This window comes from Brachyhypopomus gauderio, chromosome 13 (genome assembly GCF_052324685.1).
Source record: "Brachyhypopomus gauderio isolate BG-103 chromosome 13, BGAUD_0.2, whole genome shotgun sequence".
In the NCBI taxonomy this organism is placed as follows: domain Eukaryota; kingdom Metazoa; phylum Chordata; class Actinopteri; order Gymnotiformes; family Hypopomidae; genus Brachyhypopomus; species Brachyhypopomus gauderio.
The window spans coordinates 10,915,766-10,923,946 of record NC_135223.1 but is presented as its reverse complement, the minus strand read 5'-3'; the positions used below and the strand labels follow the sequence as shown (position 1 = coordinate 10,923,946).

General features: G+C 46.0%; 1 long non-coding RNA gene across 1 annotated transcript; it reads right to left on the bottom strand.

Annotated features, from left to right (window-relative positions):
• Window positions 1–556: 556 nt before the first annotated feature.
• On the bottom strand, window positions 557–1,251 carry LOC143473585 (uncharacterized). The gene is made up of 3 exons (XR_013120552.1): window positions 1,080–1,251; window positions 883–975; window positions 557–654 (listed from the first exon to the last, which is right to left on the bottom strand). It is a non-coding gene; the product is annotated as an uncharacterized LOC143473585 (long non-coding RNA).
• Window positions 1,252–8,181: the final 6,930 nt, after the last annotated feature.

Below are 8,181 nucleotides of genomic sequence, written 5' to 3'. Positions count from 1 at the left end.
ATGGGGCCGGTTAGGGGGGGGGGGGGGGGATGGCGAACGTAAACTGTCGACAGGGCTGGGGGGGGTGAACGAATTTGGGCATCTGCTACCTGTTTGTTGTTGCCATAAAGGCAATCCCTGGCATCGTCTTGAGATTGCGGTGCGCAATTTCAACAAGAGCGGATAGCGCGATTGAAAAAAAAAAGATTCCTAAAAAAAAAAAAAACACTTTTCAAAACAGCTCGCGGGCCAGAAATAGATAGACTGTGGGCCGGATGTGGCCCGCAGGCCGCTATTTGAGTATGGGGGGCCTAGAGCCTAGATAGGTCATAACAGTATCCATAATTATCCATAATGTATCGAAGTATCCATAATTTATGAAATTAAACAATGTGTTTTTCTGTATAAAACATGATTACACCATATTTTGTGCTGTCCTTTAATGCTTACTGTGCAGTTTATGTACCTCTATATGACTGAAGCTGATGCTCTAGTTCAGAGTTTATCAGGTCTTTCTCTGAAAGCTGTTGCAGCAAAGTCTTGCAGAGAGAGCTGTTGCAGCAAAAGTCTTTGGCATTTTTTTGCCTTCTTCCTGAGCCTTTCCAAGTCTTCTCGTAGCTTGGATACCTGATTGCTGCGAACGGAATCTTGGTCATCATTTTGATAGGTATGTTCCTGCAAAAAATGACAGTATGATCAAGAATACTTGATCATTAGTTGTAAATGCCAAGCTTAAAAGCAGCTCTCAGAAAGAGGTCTAATAAATGATAAAAATTCTTGTTTGAAGTTCTAATTCTGGCCAATCTTTGATGCAGATCTGAGCACCATCATGGATGGAGTAAAGGTTAGTGATGGGCTAACCATTGCTCCATCTAGTTGCTGACAATAAAACACAACCCTTACCACACATATGTATGAAGTACTTGGCTCACTGCATTGAAGGGGTATCAGGGCACATGCACTGTTATGGCTCCTTCTCTTAGCTGATAGCTTTTGCTGACAGAAATATGAAATAACATCCTTAAGTTGTATGATAACATGGATGACACCAGCAAAAATATTAATAGTTAAAAACATGGTAAAAATGTTAGCAATACAACCTGCAAATGGTCTGGAAGGTTGAAAATCTGCGGCACTGCTCCTTCTCTAACATGTGCCCTCTTCAGTGTACGGTTGATATCAGTGGGCAAGAAGTGAGCACTGCATATCCTTGCTGTAGATGACGGTCCTCTCAGACGTTGACACTTTTTGACCCACAATTTGTACAGCTCATAATTTCTTTGTTTGTTGGGAAATCTGTGTAGAAAAATGGCATTTATAAAAAAAATAACCTGTATTAACCTGTTCATTTAAAAAATAATTATGACAAATTTAATTGACTTAAATTTTCATTTGGTTTCATTATTTATTCAGTTTGTGTGAGAGAATATCTATGGGAGATAATGCCAACTGGACTGTACATCGGTCCCAGTAATAAGTAAGTAAGTAAGTAAGTAAGTAAGCTTTATTTGTATAGCACTTTTCACAGACAGAATCATCACAAAGTGCTTAACAAACATACTAAGAACAAGTCATGGATTATACAACACTTAAAACAAAGAAAGCACTTAAGAAAAAGCCTGCCTAAATAAAAATGTCTTAAGATGTTTCTTAAAAGAGTCAGAGGAATCAGAGCTGCGAATGGACAGTGGTAAAGCATTCCAGAGCTTTGGAGCCACCACCTGAAAAGCTTTGTCTCCACGAGTTTTATAATGGGCTCGAGGTACAGCCAGCAGCATTTGATTTGAAGACCTCAAAGTCCTGGATGAACAGAGAGGCTTCAAAAGATCTAATATATATTTGGGGGCCTGACCATGAAGTGTTCGGAAGGATATTAATACATATTTAAAGATAATTTTAATGAACATCGTATTTACAACATTATCCTAACACAGCGTTTCTCAAAGTGTGGGGCGCACCTCACTAGTGGGGCGCATGGGTATTGCAGGTGGGTTGTAACGCGGGAGTACAGGGAAGTACCCACCGCGTATAGTGAGTGAGAATAGGAGGACCCAAGTGCCGTCTAACACCACGCCAGCGTATGTAAAAACAAAACACAAGAAAGTAATCACGCTGAACCAAACAAACAAAACAAATGAGTTTCAGAGTACGCCGTGACCCGGGATGAGCAGCGAAGGGTGAAGCGTGACCCCACTCCATAACCTTCTTGCGTAACCTAGGGTGGACGTAGAGACGGTCGGAGGGACCACCCCCAGGCCCTGGGTCACTGGTAAGAGCTTGTTTAACCTCTGTTTCTATGGCCCACTGCAGGGGTGCCACGATTTTGGAGGCGGGCAGCACGGTGCTGGGCTCAGAGGTGTGAGGAGGCGACTCCCACTGACGGGACAGAGCATCAGGCTTGGCGTTTTTTGTGCCCGGACGATAGGAGAGCGTGAAATCAAAACGCCCGAAAAACAAGGACCACCTGGCTTGTCTGGGATTCAGACGCTTGGCCTGCTGGAGGTAGGCCAGGTTCTTATGGTCGGTCCAGACCAGGAAAGGGTGCTTAGCCCCCTCCAACCAGTGTCTCCATTCTTCTAGGGCTAATTTAACAGCCAAAAGTTCCTTGTCCCCTACATCGTAATTGCGTTCAGCGGGGGACATGCGATGGGAATAATACGCACATGGATGGAGCTTAGGAGGGGACCCGGTTCTCTGGGAGAGAACGGCGCCTATCCCATAGTCTGAGGCATCGACCTCTACAACAAACGGTAGGTCGGGATCTGGCATGCGCAACACAGGTTCGGAAGTGAACCGTTTTCTGAGGTCGTCGAAAGCCTGCTGAGCTTCAGGAGTCCAGACAAAAGGACCGGGGCTCTTCTTGGTGAGGGTGATCAGAGGAGCCGCAAGGGTGCTAAAGGCCTTAATGAAACGACGGTAGAAATTGGCGAATCCTAAAAAACGCTGCACCAGGCGGAGTGAGGTAGGAGTGGGCCAATCAGCAACGGCCCGAACCTTAGAGGGGTCCATGGCCAGGGTGTTTTGGGCAATACGGTAGCCTAGAAAGCCTATTTCCTGTACATGAAATAACGACTTCTCAAGTTTGATGTATAAGTGGTTCTCGAGGAGTAGTTGGAGCACCCGCCGGACGTGTTTTATGTGTTCTGCCTCGGATTTGCTGTAGATGAGAATATCATCTAGATAAACGAAGACATATCTGTTCAGAGCCTCCCTCAGGACTTCGTTAATGAAGCGCTGGAACACGGCCGGGGCGTTCATTAAACCAAAGGGCATGACAAGATACTCGTAGTGGCCAGAGGGCGTGATAAACGCAGTCTTCCACTCGTCACCCTCCCTTACCCTGACTAAATTGTAGGCACTCCTCAGGTCGAGCTTACTAACGATAGTGGCCTGCTGGAGGGCCTCAAAGGCGGTAGCCATGAGGGGTAATGGGTGACGATCCTTGACTGTGACCTTGTTAAGCCCCCGGTAGTCAATACATGGTCTGAGTCCCCCATCTTTCTTTCCCACAAAGAAAAAACCTGCACCAGCAGGAGAGGTGGATGGCCGGATAAACCCGGCTGCCAGGGCTTCCCGTATGTATGTCTCCATGGCCTTACGTTCGGGTACGGCCAGAGAGAAGAGACGCCCCCTAGGGGGACTAGTACCTGGCAGTAACTCTATGGCCATGTCGTGAGCCCTATGCGGAGGAAGGAAGCCTGCCTTCTTTTTGCTGAATACCTCTCTGAGGTCGTGGTAAACAGCAGGGACCGGAGTAAGATCGACCGGGTCAGGTGTATGACCGGTAGTGGTTTCGGAGCCTAAGCATGTGTCCTTGCAGACAGCTCCCCAACTACGGACAGAATGGGAAAGCCAATCCACCTCTGGGTTGTGGCGTTGGAGCCAAGGAAAACCCAGAATAAGACGCATCTGGGGTGCGCTAATAACATAGAGGGTGAGCTGTTCTCGGTGGCCTCCAATACTCATGTCTAGCGGGATGGTCTGCTTAATGACTTCGCCTGAAGTCAAGGCACGTCCATCAACGGCCGCTACAGACATGGGTTTCTCCAAGTCGACAAGCGGAACCCCCAGTTCTTTGGCCAATGTGACGTCAATGAAATTGGCAGCAGCGCCTGAATCGATAAACGCCAAGAGGTGTTTCCCTTCAGTCCCTCGCCAGGTAAGTGAAACGTGTACGAATAAGCCGTTGCTAGGAGGGTTTGAGACAGGGCCCGCCGGTACCTCCTCTGTTACTGGTGGGCCGCTCCTTTTCCCTGCAGCTCGGGGCAGTTTTGGCGTTGATGCCCTTTACTACCGCAATACAGACACCTACCCTCCTGAAGGCGTGCCTGTCTTTCTTGCCGAGATAGACGTGTGTGCGCTAACTGCATAGGTTGTGGCTCACTGTCGGCCTCACATGACTCTACGGTGCGCGTGGAGTCAGGCTTAGGTGCAAGTGCCTGGTGTTGCGATCGTCTAGCGTGTCTGCGCTCACGGTAACGGTTGTCAAGACGCACAGTGTAAGCGATCAACGCATCCAGCTCAGTAGGGGGATCACGAAGCGCCAGCTCATCTTTGAGTTCTTCAGACAACCCCTCCTGAAAGATTGCTGTGAGGGCGTTGGCGCTCCATCCACTCTCTGAGGCCAGCGTCCTGAACGCCAGAGAACAGTCTGCCACAGACATTTTACCCTGTCTTAGGCACAGGAGACGAGACCCAACCACACCCCCTGAGGACGGATGATAGAACGCGCTTTTCATGGCCGCGGCGAATCGCTCGTACGTGGTGCACACTTCTGCTTGTGCTTCCCATAGTGGGGTAGCCCAAGCCAGAGCTCTTTCGGTTAGCAGTGCTACCACGTAGGCTACCTTGGCACGCTCAGAGGGAAACCTAGAGGGCTGTTGTTCAAATACCAATGAACATTGCAGTAAAAACCCTCTACACTCCTCAGGATCCCCTGAGTAGCGGGGTGGACACAGGAGAACGGGTTCAAGGCGTGGAGCTGAAACAGGGAGATCGACAGGTGCAGCGGGAGGTGTAGGTGAGGCTGCAGCAGAACCAGCTAGAGCCTGTAAGGCGACAGTGACCCCATTAAGCTGCTCCATAATCTGTCGCAGTGCCTGCTCGTGGCTGCCAAGCAACTGGCTAGTGAGAGCAGCTCTTAACTCCGCTGCCTCATGATTACCGGCTGGGTCCATAGTAGGGCTGATTCGTTCTGTAACGCGGGAGTACAGGGAAGTACCCACCGCGTATAGTGAGTGAGAATAGGAGGACCCAAGTGCCGTCTAACACCACGCCAGCGTATGTAAAAACAAAACACAAGAAAGTAATCACGCTGAACCAAACAAACAAAACAAATGCGGAAAACTCGACGCGTGAACGAGGAAACAATATAAACCGTGATAGCACGGTAAAAACAATGAAACAAAACGAACGCGGAAAAACTCAACGCGTGACAAAACAAAAGCTCAACCGTAAGGAGACGGGAGAAAAAAAATAAAATAAAACAAACGTAACTAAAATAGCGCGGATGAAAGCGACGCGAAAACGAAACTGAAAATGCCAGTGAAGGAAGCTGGCCAGCAGGCAGAAAACGCCGCAAACAAAACAAAACCCTTCACAAAAACAAAGACAAACAAATGACAGGAAGAGAAATAGGCTTGTGAAAACTTGAGGAAGGTCAGGGAGCGACGCAGGAGAGAAATCTCGAAGGAGAGCAGGAGACAAACAAAGATAGAGAGAGGTGATGAGACACCTTGTAACTCGTGAGAAGTATACCACAGAGACCGAGGATACCGGCTGAAAGCGCATGGAAACCACAACGAATCAGCAATGATCCGTTTCCCAAAGCTTTCTTAAGAAGCCTTAGAACAGCTGAAACGAATCATTGCTGATTATGTGCAGCAAGTCTAGGACTGACTCGGGTGCCCCTCCTGGTGGTAGAGGGAGTGGCAGCCGAGTCAGCCCTGACATGGGTCGCAAGCAATTGGAAGAAATGAACCTTTTTATTAATAATAATAATAATAATAATAATAATAATAATAATAATATAAATGAATAAATAATCATTGGCTCAATGTATTTGCTGTATCCTCATTCTGATGATTCTGAACTAATTTACATGTTTATATAGAACCATTAATTGTACAGCGTTTGTATCCAGTAACTGTAATACTATACCATTTAATACTATTTATTTTGTTTTCAGCTTTCTTAACCTTGGTTCATCCAGCCCTCCAACAGAGCATCATGCTGTCAACTAGCACAACCAGTCAAAACCAATCTTTAAGTGAAGAGATGTAAATAGAGAGGTAAACCTACCACTCGCCACTACTTCCTTTCCAGTTCCAGAACTGGAGAATGCTTTTTAGCTGGTGTGGGAGTGAAGCCAGGAGCTTTGTCTTTTGCTGGAGAGGTGTGGTGTGTCCCACCCTGAGAGCAGAGAGTAGGGTTTTTATGGGTCTTCTGCTCATCAGACACGTGCTTTAACCCTGAGAAACAAATTGGTTCCAATCAGTCAATCAATTTTGTCTTCAGTCCTTTAATTGTTCAGGTTCAGCCTTATAACCATCCATTTCCGTCACCGTCATGTGTTCAGAAAGGACAGAATTGAAAAGCGCAAGCTAAGTATGGAGCAGTCTAAATGGCAGCTTTTTTAATTTACACGCATGGCACTTACATAATGACGTGACATTTACGTACAGTACAGTCAGTGACTTGCATGTAGAATGTACAAACCATTCCAACCTTATACTGATCAATATACAAATGGCACCGTTAATCACTTAGCTGGGGCCATTTCATACTGCACCAGCAGGTGGAGCCGTCAACAGCGAAGGAGGAGCTACGGGACCCTGTTCGCAACAGTGGAAGCAGCTGATGAGAAACCTGATGGAGATCCATGCTTTTGTTTTTCACTATTTCATGTGCGATCAATAGAGAGCCTAAATGGCCAGTGAGGAATTCACAGATTGGTTGGTGAACAGACATTGGACTAATACCTGAAAGGTGTAAGCAAATGACACGAGTCCAAACTGCAGTACACTGACTCAACACTAGGAGGAGTATTAGACAGTGCTTTGAATCACACAACAACGTAACACTTAGACTTGACACCATGTAATACGGTCTTAGTTAATGTATATTCTCAGTAATCTTGGTTCCCCTATTTTCAACATTTGGAAAAGTTGCAACCAATATTGGCTGGGCCTCAAAATTATTTTCTTTAATCAACATATTAACTGAAAATATTTGCTTCTGAGTACATTTACCTAGAACCGAACGAAAAGTAGGCATAAAATCTCTTCTTTAGCTCCATCTAAAATACAGTATGGAGCAATATATGTATTTTGGGCTGTTAATATTACTGATTTTGTTTCTTTAGAGAAGTGACTAAATAATCGGTTTGAATCCATTTAGACCAATTCTATCTAGACCAATTCGGTTTAGAATTTCCATTATTTGTCCAGATATTTTCCTCAAAACTGATATTTATTTTCCATGAAACTCTGTAATGCTAGATAAGTTGAACAGGCTCTCTGAGGTTACACAGCGTTTCAATGTACTAGTAGCTACTGAAGCGTTAAGCCTGACACAGGCTGGAATGCGGGGCACTTGGTTACCATGTTAAATGATGCCCACTTACACTTTTTTCACGCGTCAGCACAGCTGCCACTGACAGTTGCACACAATCCTCTCTTCAATGCTTAGAGCACAACAACTGCTAGACACACGGCTTTTCTTTTCCAACATAAACAATCTCACACCCTCCTGACTCCAGATACATTGCTAAAGTCTAGTTTCAACATGGGTTCAGTAGTGGACCCTTAGCCTATAACCCCAAAAGGTCTTCTTTCTTTTAAGTGGGGGTGGGGGAGCAGTTGTAAGGTGACGAGGTATAGCGATTAAACCCTTAATGAGAAATACGTCCACAACATGGTGAATCCATAGATCAGGGTTTTAAAAGTTTTACGTTAACAAAACAGGGTGTGAAAATATACAACAGACTGGCAATTGATATCATCCTGGAGGGTAAGTGTTGAATATATGAGAGGAGAGTTTATATTACACACCGTGTGTGTGTGTGTGTGTGAGCAGGTGGGTGATCTGAACACACACTAGGCTTTTGTTAGGGGTATTTCTTTGGTAAGACCCTTCTTTTCAAAAGGGACCCTGAGACCCACCTGTCTACAGCACACACTCCCTCACACTCTAACCCCTCAC